This window comes from Lepisma saccharinum, chromosome 30 (genome assembly GCF_977018435.1).
Source record: "Lepisma saccharinum chromosome 30, izLepSacc3.1, whole genome shotgun sequence".
Taxonomy (NCBI): domain Eukaryota; kingdom Metazoa; phylum Arthropoda; class Insecta; order Zygentoma; family Lepismatidae; genus Lepisma; species Lepisma saccharinum.
The window spans coordinates 40,057,041-40,070,014 of NC_139258.1; positions in this window are offsets into that span (position 1 = coordinate 40,057,041).

Here is a 12,974-nt window from a genome sequence, read left to right on the forward strand (position 1 = left end):
CGTAAAATCCAGCACATGTGTTATTTAAAGAAACAACATTTTGCTGGCATTATCAAAATTAGAGGTTTATTTTTTTAATTAATGGCTGTTTTGTGCTCACGTTGGCAACACTGCATGCACGTTAGTTACCAACATACCTTGCACGTAAACAGACGCCATTTGCATGTTGTGAAATACTTGGTGTGGTTGTGGTGGACAATGGAAGTTGTGCATTTGATAGAAAATCTCGCCGAGTGTGAGATACGATCAGTGATCAGGTTTTTGACAACGAAAAATGTGAAAGCGGCAGACATTTATCGCCAGTTACGAGAGGTGTATGGTGAGAAAGTCATTGTTGAAGGCAAGGTGCGTAAGTGGGTATGTATGGTTAAGGCCGGTTGCACGAATGTTCATAACGAACCACGATCAGGACACTCCTCCTCAATCATCACAGACTCATTGGTGCTTGATGTTGAGAGTGCGATACAAGCCAACCCCCTTTTGACAATGTCAACACTGTCCGATTTGTTTCCACAAGCTCATAGTCTTTTTTGACACGTTACCAAATTGAAGGTGACGAACTGTTGAGCCATATCATCACTAGGGACAAGTCATTTATGTCCCTCTACACCCTCGAAACAAAACAATAATCCAAGGACCCCCAACAATCACCCCACACAAGGGTGAAGTTCAAGCAAGCGACCTCCACCAAGAAACTCATGCTCATCGTCTTCTGATTGAGTTTCTGCCGAATGAACAAACAGTTAATACAGCCGTGTAATCCAACACTCTCAAGAAACTTTACTGAGCAATACAGAATAAACGACTAGGAATGCTGTCTTCCCGTATCATGTTGCTGCACGACAACGCACGGCGACACACTGCAGCTGCCACACAGTCGCTCATTGACTCATTTGGTTGGGAGCGGATGGACCACCCTCCGTGCAGTCCGGATCTCTCTCCCTAGCGATTATCACCTATTCTCCACTTGAAGACGACTTTCCTCGCTGGGAAGCGTTTCAACAGCGCCGATGAAGCCAAACAGACCGTGACAGATTGGCTGTCTGACCTGGTGGCAGATTTCTTTGATGAGGGTCTACAAAAGCTCATCTACCGCTCCGACATGTGTCTCAACAACTATGGCTACTTTATTGAGAAGTAGCTGAATGTACATATGAACATCCACAGAGGTAATTAAATTTCTTCCTTTGCATTTTTTAGTTTTATTTCAAAATGACCCCTAATTAAATTAAAAAAATAAACCTCGTAGAAATAGGAGATAAGAACTGGTAAGGATTGATTGATTAATTTGTTGTTTTTAAGTCCACTTTATGTACAGATAAGCTAAAGAACTGGTAATAAGTGTGGAAGAAACCAGTAAATTGGTTCTCAGTTAAATTATGCTTCACATATGATGGTGGTGTGTGTGGTGCTAAATCAGGCAGGAGAACAGGTCACATGCACCCCCCCCCCCCACATTGGGTGTCTTAATATAATACAGTAGATTAAGTAAAATTCAACCCTTATTGAAATGAACCGAAATAAATATATGATGCATATATTCATGTTCCAAAACCAGGGGGCGGGGCAAGTTGCCAAATGTGGGGGGGGGGAGCAAAGACAGTATATTAGCCTTTGAAGATAAGGTTTAGCATAGCGTGCGGGCGAAAGTGGCGAAAAGTGCCCCCCTCGTCCCTTAATCGCCGCCACTGCATATATTACAAATTGTCAGAAGTGACATACATGAGGCACATTAAAATTATATGACAATAATAATTTTAAAGCAAATATGATATAATATAAAGAAAACATTAAAAACAAAATTGTTGACGTGCAACAAAGAAAAATTTAATAAAAGCAATTTATGAGTGATCAGAGAAAAAAAATAATGTTTTGTCGAAACTTGTTTCATCTCTATATTCGTAGATTAAGTTGAAGTTTTTTTTTTTCATAGAGATCGATATTCTTGTAATTCATACATCCTTAATGCAATCATGACATACAGATGGCTGAGTCTTTTCATGACTTATGCTAGATTTGTAGAAGTTGTTAATGTGATAAACACCGAACTGTTCCAAACTCCCTTCCCATGTACAAACAAGGACAACAATATAATTTGCCACCGGAAGAATATCCAGTTATTCATTTTACAGAGTTGTAGTAACTTGTTTCAAAATGCATTTTAGTTTTTAATTAAGTTGGTTTGCTGTCTTTCCTTAAAGTTCAATGAATAAAAAGCTTTCATCTTCAGCCAGTTGATCATACAACACTCGCAACATTTGCTTTCTTGTCCGACCGCTGCATGCGTTGAAACTTTGGTCTTGGGGCTGGTGGAACAGGTGGACTGAAGCTGTTCCTTCGGAAGCTTATTTTGCAGCAATTAGCCAAGGCAAGAAGGCATTTAGCTTAGACTAGACGATTTTTTCAGTTCATTATGAATGTCAGACGCAAGTTCGTAACGAGATTAGGGAATTATAGACGTACTGCACTCAAAAGTATCACTATGATGCAATTAAACTTCGGCACATAGCAAAAACTTGGTTGGTTGATTGGTTGTTTTAAGTCCACTTTATGCACAGTAAGGCTAATTGGGACTGGACCTACAGTTTAAAGTGGGATCCGAACCACTTGTGCCTCCACCGAGTATCGAACCCGGGACCCCTTGATTACAAGGCGACGACGCTACCACTGCGCCATCGGGGAGGCCATAGCAAAAACTTGAAGAAAAGCAAATGTGCTATATCTCTCGTAGGGAACAGCTACTGTGGGCCATGGAGTTCATTTAGCTTCGAGCGTGGTTAGAAATACTTGGCATCAGGCAGAGGGTGGAAAGATGAGGTGGCTGTCTATGCGACGAGGGTAGGTGAAGTAAACAAACATCCAGCCACGGTGAAAGGTTTTCTTCAGTGTTACTTTTGGAAACTTTGATTTCGGGAGAAAGAAGTGTTCTTATTATGTTAATATAAACAATTTATATAGCTAAAAAGGGCAATAAGTATGAGGGAACAGCCTGTTCCTTCTGTTCCATAGAGGGACTGCCACTCGTTATAATGATTTTTTTAAATGCACTTTTGTCTTCGGTGTGTCCTTTCGGTGCTACGATTGTTCAAACCAGGGGTGATTCCTCCATGTAGGAAGTGAGGAACTTCCTACAGTTCATTTGTACATATTTCCAGTTCTCTACTTTTTAAGAGTTTAATGCATGTTATAAAATTATGAGCGCAATGTACCTACGTACAGTTGTCTAGTTTAGCTACTGTCAAAAGTTGACTGCTCTCGCATGCTCTAGCAGCAGCCCAAAGTTGATGGTTAGGCCGCTTCCTGAGGAACATCGGCGGTCATCCCACAGTCGGATGGGTGAGGAGTATCAGGAGCAGTGAAGGGAGGGGGGAGAGGTTGCAAAGATCACTGAGGACGAGGAACCAGCAAGCCTTTCCTTAATTAGCGAAGCCAACATCAGCACAATGGTACTAAACCAAGCACAGTTTGATCTTTGTTGGCACTGGGCACCCTGCTTTGGCATAATGGTAAAATCAAGTATAAGCTACAAACACCAGTCCCTGGGACAGGGAAATTGAATTCAAAGGAATACCTTTTCAGGAAATAAAAATAAAATTATGTCCAAATCTTATTTCTACTTCACCAGCAGACATGTTTCAAATGAAAGTGAGTATGCCGACCCAGCGGCAGGCTTTTTTACAACCATGACACGATCCATCCTCTACCTTTTCTTCATTCTGCCTGATTTAATTCATCAAATTTTATGGTAGGAAATTGGTAGAAAGTTTAGGAAATTGGTAGAAAGTTGGAGGTAAACAATTTTCCCAAACAATTTAAAGTTCTATGTTGAACCCATGTCATTTGTTGCACCATATTAATCAAGTGGGGGGGGGGAGGATTTACATTATTACATAACTGTTAAAAATAAGTAACGCAAGTTCAAAACTCGAGAAAAGTAGATACAGAATTCAATTATCCTAAAAATAATAATGAATAATAAATCCTAGCACAATTTATAAGCATTTAGCATAATTTCAGAATTTAAGCAGCACTTTTTATTACAGTCAATCCACACGACGACAGGGAGGGGAAAGAAAATCGAAATTCTTGCAAATTCTGAAACATTGCCAATGTTATTTTCTTCAGTTTTTATAGGTTCATATTTAAAAATTTCATAGTTCAAACTATTTCTCTGAAACTATCACTCTGAAAAAGCCACGAGTCGCCACTGGTTCAATCGAGTCCGTTTCTATGACATTGCTTTCTGTGGTGAAACCGTACGTGCTAGTATTGCAAGGAACACATATTCTGACAAAATTAATGTGATCAGGACACCAGGCCTTCGGTTAGCAGAAACAACATTTTAATTGTTTCAAACAGTGTATCGTCCAGATATTGAAAAACTATCATCTAGGTGATATCAACTAGACGATATACCATCATGATATTTTGGCAATATCTACTGCATGTGTGTGTGATATATCGTCATGATATTTTGCAATATATGTCATGTTGGAGGTATATCGTCATGATATTTTGGCAATATATATATAATGGAGACGGTTTATTATTTATTTTTCCAGGCTTTCGGTTTTAATTGTTTCAAGCAGTGTATTGTCCAGATATTGAAAAACTATCATCTAGGTGATATCAACTAGATCATATACCATCACAATATTTTGGCAATATATATTGCGTGTGTGTGATATATCGTCATGATATTTTGCAATATATGTCATGTCGGAGGTATATCGTCATGATATTTTGGTAATATATATATATATATCATGCATGCACTGCATAATGCCACTTTCCAACAGGATAACGTGCGCCCCCATGTTGCAAGGAATGTCCTCGCATTTATGGAAGCTAACCACGTGCCCCTGCTTCCTTGGCCAGCACGTTCGCCGGATATGTCGCAAATTGAACATGTCTGGTCCATGGTGGGTCGCCGGCTGGACTAACTCAGGTTTCCGGCACGTAATGTTGAAGACCTCTGGCACCGTGTGGAAGCCGCTTGGGACGCCATACCGCAAGCAGACATCGATAGACTCATTCTGTCCATGCCTCGCCATGTTGCAGCAGTTTTTGCAGCCCGTGGAGGCTGTACACGCTACTAGCTCCTTGGGGTTATGCAACCATGTTCTATGTGTCACATGTCACACCACCGAGCTCTAACTGTAATCATTTTCTTATCTTATTATGAACTACATATTTGCCAAGTTTTGTGTTTCTATCTCATTTCCTTCTGGGTGTTGCAATTTTAATGGCGAGCAGTGTATATGCATATTTATTATAAATAGTAGTGTGCATAAATCTTCTTTGGTACTGCCATACAAAGCCGTATGATCACAATATAATTCTTGCCTTCCAGTAAGTTCGGTGCAAATAAATAAATAAGTGGTAAATAAGCACATTTTCATTATTATTAGTGCTCAATAAGTCTTTCGGGTGTCTTGAACCCCATAAATACATTCTTGTTTATGTTGCATTAAGCCAGGGCTTCATTTAGCTTGCTAATTATAATCTTTCTGCTTACTTTCTGTAAAGAAAAATTGACACTTTACATAGAATGCGAAGTATTTTTGAATGACTTTCCATTAATTTAATAGCACTGAATGATTTATTTTATTTATTTTTTTTTTTTTTTGCATAAAAGCAACTTACAATATTTTACGAATTCATTTTTCGGTAACTTTCTTATATCGGACAAACGGATTTCTTCAAATTTACAGGAGAAATTACTTACCGAATGCAGTTTCTTTATAGTTGTGGAAGTTCGGGGAAGTGTTTTCTCGCATCATTCATTGAATTTTGCTAGTAAATCATCTATTTTTCGATATAAACGTGTGACCGATGCATGAAAGCTGTTGCATCCATTTCCTTCTAGCTGGATGTTGCCTGTGTGTGATGATGTAATCACGGTCAATGCTGGTCAGTGTTTCCAAGCACGTGTTTTTGTAACTGAAGAAGGTACGTTTCCGCAAATGGTTTGTGGGGCTATGTGTCAATCGTTCGTGGGGCTACGCATTTTTTTTCTAAACCAATTTTGAACTAATGTAACCTAAATGTGACCCGAATGAAATTTCATTCGGCGACCATTTTGTGATACAAACTGCCATGGCCATCCCTTTCCATGTACCCTATGCTAGGTGCTTTGACTTTGTATGCAAAGTGGACATATTATTTTACGCTCTCTGGTATGAGTTACAGTGCATCTAATTATTCACATTCATAGCGGGATTAATTGCACGTGAAAATAATTTTCAAAGTTTTGTATCGGTCAGCCTCCAATCCTGCTCCTTGCATTGCAGGCGAGATGCTCAAAGGTCCAAACAAATCGCTTCAAAAACTTGGTGAGAATTTTGGGGGAAAGATAGGCATTAGAGTTGGGGATTTTTGTGGTACAGTCATGTTCAAAAAATCTGTCGCATGGATTTTTTCAAAGTCCAACGTCTTACGAAATTATGTTGGTAGCTCTGAAACAAGGAAGTGTTGTGAAATATACGATCCTCCAATCAGAGTGAAGTTCGATTCTGAGGAGCAGGAGGCGTGACTCACGGTCTTGTCCACAGGAAGTTCAACCAATGCAGCATTTCCAAATATGAGATAACGTCCCCATTGGTTAAATATTGTTTCAATAATGCGAATCGGCAGAAAGATTGCGCAAAAGTCTACTTTGTCGTTTTAATGCCTTTAATCGTTTCAAATTAGTATTAAATTGTCCCAATTATAGTTCATGAGCTTAATATAATGTATTCATGTATGTGTTTGACAATCATTAATCACTCATTAGAACAATTTCCACATTGTTTTCACTACGTGAGATGACATTTCATTTAAATTTACGATAAAATAGTGGTTTGGGTGTAATAACAGTTTTCATTAATTAATTTAGAGATGCATTTTTATTTGTTGAGTTAATGATTATGTTAATTCGTTCTTTCTCGCGAAAAGAGGGAACCACAGCTGAAAGAAAATACACAACTTGTATTATTGAGGTCAAGAGTTCGTTTTAACATCACTTTTTGCACACATAGGCTAATCACGACTCGGGATACATTTAAATTGGAATCTGAAACATTATGCGACCTGACTGGAACTCGGAAAAGGACACACCGATTACAAGACGTCGATACATTACCACTTGGTCTGGCGAACGCCAATAATAATGAGGGGTTGTGGGAGTGGGAGAGGGGTGACGGAAAGTAGAAAATAAATAGTATTTTTGTGGGTATTTAATGTTATATTTATACACATACAAACCTAAGAAAATATTTATTTTGATACATGTGTGTGGGGGTGGGGAAGGGGGAAAAGAGAGGGACAGAAAGATATTGGGAGAGATGGGACGAAGAGGTAATTGTGGAAAATATTTTATTTGACGTTCAGTAATAAAAACAATCAAATCAATGATGATTATCTTATAAATACCATATTTAATGTAAATTTGTTTTAAAAATGGGGCGGGGAGCTGTTTGTTTTACGTTCAGTGCAGGATAACTAGTGGAGGCACATAGTGGTTCGTATCTCACTTTAAGCTGTAGGTCCAGGCCCCATTAGCCTATCTGTGTATAACGTAAAAAAGTAAAGTAAAGTATTCCCCTGTGCATAGCACCACGCCATGAAGGCGTATAGGGGGTGTGGGGGTAACGCCCCACACTTTCTTGATCCGGTCGTGAGTGGGGGTGATGTGATCAGCATCACGCCCCTGACCGCCTTTAACCCCCAGGGTTTCCCCCAGGTACCCATGTTATTCGACGCTGGGTGGGCGCCGGGGCCGCTTCCACCGTTAGAAAACGTGTACAACGTGGATTTAGAATTCAGTAGAAAATAACGTCGATCTAGTATTTTGGATTTTAGATGCGTTGAGACCACTAAAATTTTCAATTATTATAACAAGAAACCTGTCCTCATATTACCATTTTGAAAGAGATAGAGTTAATTGTATAATCTTTCGTTGTTAGTTTCAAAGAAGACTAATTCAAATAGTAACAATGGGAACCAATAAAGCTTACGAAAAGTTTTTGCCACCGTGCGGATTTGAACCTACGACCATTAGAGTGACAACCCAGTGCGATAACCACTACCCCACGAGTTCGTTCCTTCTTACGGCATGATTATGAGTTAAGACCAATTCGTTCACTATGCATTAGAAATATAATCCCCACCCGCCTCTTTATAAACAACACACCCAAACGCTCCTTTGTAACAAATGAAATAAAGGTGGTATGAATGTCACAAAACATTTAAGCAAAATATACTATATTTACGACTCAATCGTTTTACATGGAGAGGCTACAGCTTCGAGAATTGAGGTTGTGACGTGGTTTCTTTTAGTGGTAGGGTAGATATTCGTATGGCAAGGTTCCAGCGTGCACTAGCCAGTAATTTCCGAGAAAAAAACTTCAATTTATTTTATGATGGTAAAGTGGTTCGGTGATATACTATCAGTATTACACACCGAAGGTTATAAGTTCGACTTCTGTTCGATTACCCCTATTATTATTATATATAGCAACTAAGTATTGTATTTAATTAATAATTGAAAGAAATAAAAATGTTATATATATTTTTTTAAAAAATAACACTCCTTTCTAATGATTTTTCAATGTTATTTTTGAAAATAGTTTTTCAGAATATGTTTTTGAATTTCCCATCATTTTACTAGGATTTGCATCAAAATGATCCATGTGTCATATTCGACGAAATGTCATGTACAGCGAAAGTGAATAGTATTTATATTACATTATTTTTTGTTCACCATGCATAGTTGTATTCTTGTCAGTAGTTGTATTGACTGTATTATAAACCCGAGAAATGAAGAGCCCCCCTCAAGCAGGTTTGGCTATACTTAAAACTAGCTCAACATGCCCATATGAGCTTTTTGCTCAAGTGTGGAACCCTGCCTAATCCAAGATTTTTGTAAAAATGCTCTCGGGAATTTTCTGTGAAATGAAGAGCCCCCTCAGATTGATTTGCCCATACTTACAAAAATTGCATCAGCCAGATTTTTGTCCATAAACTTGTCAAAAATTGATATTTTTTTGGCTACACTTAAAATTAAGCTAAAACCCATACCCACCCACACATATTTACTTCTGGCTTAAGTTTAATTGGATACCAGGTTCAAATTGTTTATCTAATATTAAAACAATGCAATATGCAGAGCCCCTCTAGAATTGCTCCGTGACTCTCTTATTTTTTATATTATATGTTTGCATGTTTCAAGTGATTCTCCTCTGTGTCAGTGTGTACAATTCCCGACACGGTAGTATTGATTTTTGCTTTGCATGTTTCAAGTGGTTCTTCTCTGCGTCAGTGCTTACAGAAATTCCCGAGTAATGAAGCTTTGCGTGCAAACAAAATTGCATCAGCCAGTATTGTGAGAGTGGTTGAGGAGAACAGATGTGTTGTTACAGTGCTTCTCATACTTACAGGCCTGTTTGGTTTAATTCATATTAAATATATTTCTGGTATATTGAACAATATTTTGCCTGATATTTGTTACATCCAGCTTGTTTTTTGTAATCCACTCTTATTTAGAGTCAGGCTTATATCTGTCCCAGCCTGTTATACAAAAATCAATACATAACAAGGTTATTGCCATTCTAGACATGCATGTCTGTGCAGGCATTTGCACTAGGTCAGTGTGAATCAATATTTATTCTCTTTTTCCACTTGTAGGCTATTAGCTTTACAACCTGTCATAAGATAAGCATAGAGTTTTGATTTAAAACCCAAAAAATTTTATATAATAAACCGAGGATAAAAATTAATAACAATATTAATATTATTAATATTAAGTATATACACTAAATATACAAAGCACACTGCTGAACCCAACTTATATTTTTTATTCAGTATAAAATTTTGAATTGAAGCCCAGAAAATCTTATATAATAAACAACAAGAAAAATGCCAAAACAAAAATATTGTGACCAATGCAATAAAAATATATTTAGCTCTAATTGGGCCAGACACCAAAGGAATTGTAACCCAGACAAATGCAGAACTCCCATTAAAATATGTCCTAAATGCAATAGAAAATATAGCATGGAATATTTCACATATAAACATAAAGGTACTTGCTCTGCACAGTCATCAATATTGCCCCCACAACCATCCACATCTGGTCTGAAAAGAAAGCATGAAGCACCTGTTAATGCTGGACCTGCAAAGCAGCCACGCTATGAACCACCTATCCATAGCAGTTTTAATGGCCAATTAAGGGATTATCGGTTTGTATCAGAGCCAAGATGTGGTATTAAGAATTTTTTGAACAGTGTAAATCCTGATGTGCAGGCAATTCTTAATGCACAAAATGGCTCTTATAAGCTCTCCCTCAAATTGTTTGCACAATATAAGAAGCCAAACGGCACAAAATTTACACAGCCCCACATAACAGAAACTGTACCGGTATATTCAAATTCAGACAAAATAATAAGCAGGTTGATAGATCAATTGAATATTAAACACTCTGAATTTGCGGCAAAAGAGTCTGGATGGAGCCTATGCGGATCTCCACACAAGTTATATGTTAATATTTCTGAATTCAGCCCATTGCAAGGATCTACATATCTGCCATTACCTGCCAATATTAAAAACAAAAGAGCCGTGGTTAATATAGAAAATACTGACCAGAAATGCTTTTTGTGGTGTATTTTAGCTGCTTTGTATCCAGTTTCAAGGCATCCTGAGAGAATAAGTTATTATAAACAATATGAACAGAATTTTGACGAGGCAATGGAGGGTTTAGAATATCCAATGTCTGTTCAGAATATTGATAAATTTGAAAAAAAGGCCAGGAATATCAATGGCAAACAATTATCTATTAATGTATTTATTTGTTCTACTGGCCGTGGCAATTGCTTGATAGCACCTCTCAGAATCAGTACAATTGATGATGATTCTGCTGTCCCGATTGATCTGTTCTTAATTGAAGGGGATGGCATATATCATTACACTCTGATACATAATCTTGAAGCTTTAGTGAGAACACAACTAGACAAATCCAATACAATATTCAAGTTGTGCAGAAGATGCTTAACTGTATTTTATGGTCAAAAAATGGTGAAAGGGGTTCGTGAAGAGAGTGCAGAAATTGCAAAAAATAAGTTAATTGAGCATTTAAAATACTGTAAAAATCATAAACCTGTTCATATGGTGATGCCAATGCCAAGTGAAAATTGCAAATTCAAAAAATTTGAAGCCCGGTTGGAACACCCAGCATATACTGTCTGTGATTTTGAATCAAACCTCAAACCTCTTGCATTCTGCAATCCAGATCCTGAAGAATCTTCAATTACACCATACCAGCTACATGAACCTTCTAGTTTTTATTATGTTGTTGTACAGGATGGTGTTGTTAGTAAAGAATATTCATACATGGGAGCAGATGCCATCAAAGAATTTGCACATAAAATAGAAAATGAGTGCCATGACATAGCATCTAATAACTTATTAAAATCAAAACCTATGTTGCCTTTAACAGAGAAACAGATTGAAGATTTCAACAATGCAGAAAAATGCCCGGTATGTGATTCTGAATTTTCAGATACAAATATCAAGGTGAAACACCATTCTCATACAGATGGTAAATTCAAAATGGCCCTGTGTAATAGCTGTAATATTAAGATCAAGAGACCAAAATTTGTCCCCATATTTTGCCATGGAGCATCCAATTATGATTTTCATCATTTGATCAGGTACGAGGGGTTTGACAAGCAGAATTTAAATATTTTAGCTGAAAATGATGAGAAATATATTGCTATTAGCAAAATAATTAAAGTTAATGGTGTTCCTATTCACATAAGATTTCTTGATTCTTACAGAATTTTATCTGCTAGCCTGGCTACACTGGCCACTCAATTATCTGATGATCAATTCAAAATCACATGTGCCTTGTTTCCAAATCAGGACCTGAAATTAATTAGGCGGAAGGGTGTATATCCATATGACTATGTTACAGATTTTTCTAAATTTGATGAGTGTGCTCTGCCACCAAAACAACAGTTTTACAGCAAAATCAGAGGATCTGGAATCACTGATGAAGATTATCACCATGCCCAATTGATGTGGAACAATTTAAAATGCCAGACATTTGGTGATTATCACATGGCATATCTGAAACTTGATGTGACCCTCTTAGCTGATATATTGCAGGCATTCAGAAAATCTTCCATGCAAAATTATAGACTGGATCCAATGTATTTTACAGTGCTCCGGGCCTAGCATGGTCTTCAATGTTTTTGAACACTAAAATGCATTTGGATCTGATCCAAGATCAAGATATGTATCTGTTTATGGAGCAATGTATAAGAGGAGGCATGGTGCAATGCTCTCAGAGATATGCCAGAGCAAATAACAAATATATTCCTGATTATGATCCTGCACGGCCATCAAATTATATATTGTATGTGGATGCAAACAGCCTGTATGGTTATGCCATGATGAAAAAATTGCCACATGCAGGGCTTGAATGGGTTGAAGATTTCAATATTGAGAATCTTAAGGATTTTGATGACAGTAACTATGGCCTCTTCTTAGAGGTTGATCTGACAATTCCTGATGATTTACACAACAAATTTTCTGATCTGCCCCCAATTCCCGAGGTTCAGTGCTCACCTGGCTCTAAACAGAAGAAATTGATGATGACTCTGGAGCCAAAACAGGGCTATGTCATATATTACAAAAACCTCCAGTTCCTGATGCATCATGGTGTTCAAGTGACCAAACTTGGCAAAGTTTTGAGGTTCAGGCACTCAAGATGGTTGAAAAAATATATTGATACAAATACAAAGCTTCGAACATCTGCAAAAAGCCAATTTGATAAGGCCTTGTTTAAATTGATGGTCAATTCTGTGTATGGCAAAACTATTGAAAATGTCAGAAAACATACCGATGTTAAAATAATTACTGACCCCAGCCTGAGCAAAAAATTTGTTGCAAAGCCTAATTTCAATTATAGAAGAATTTATGATGAAAATATGGCA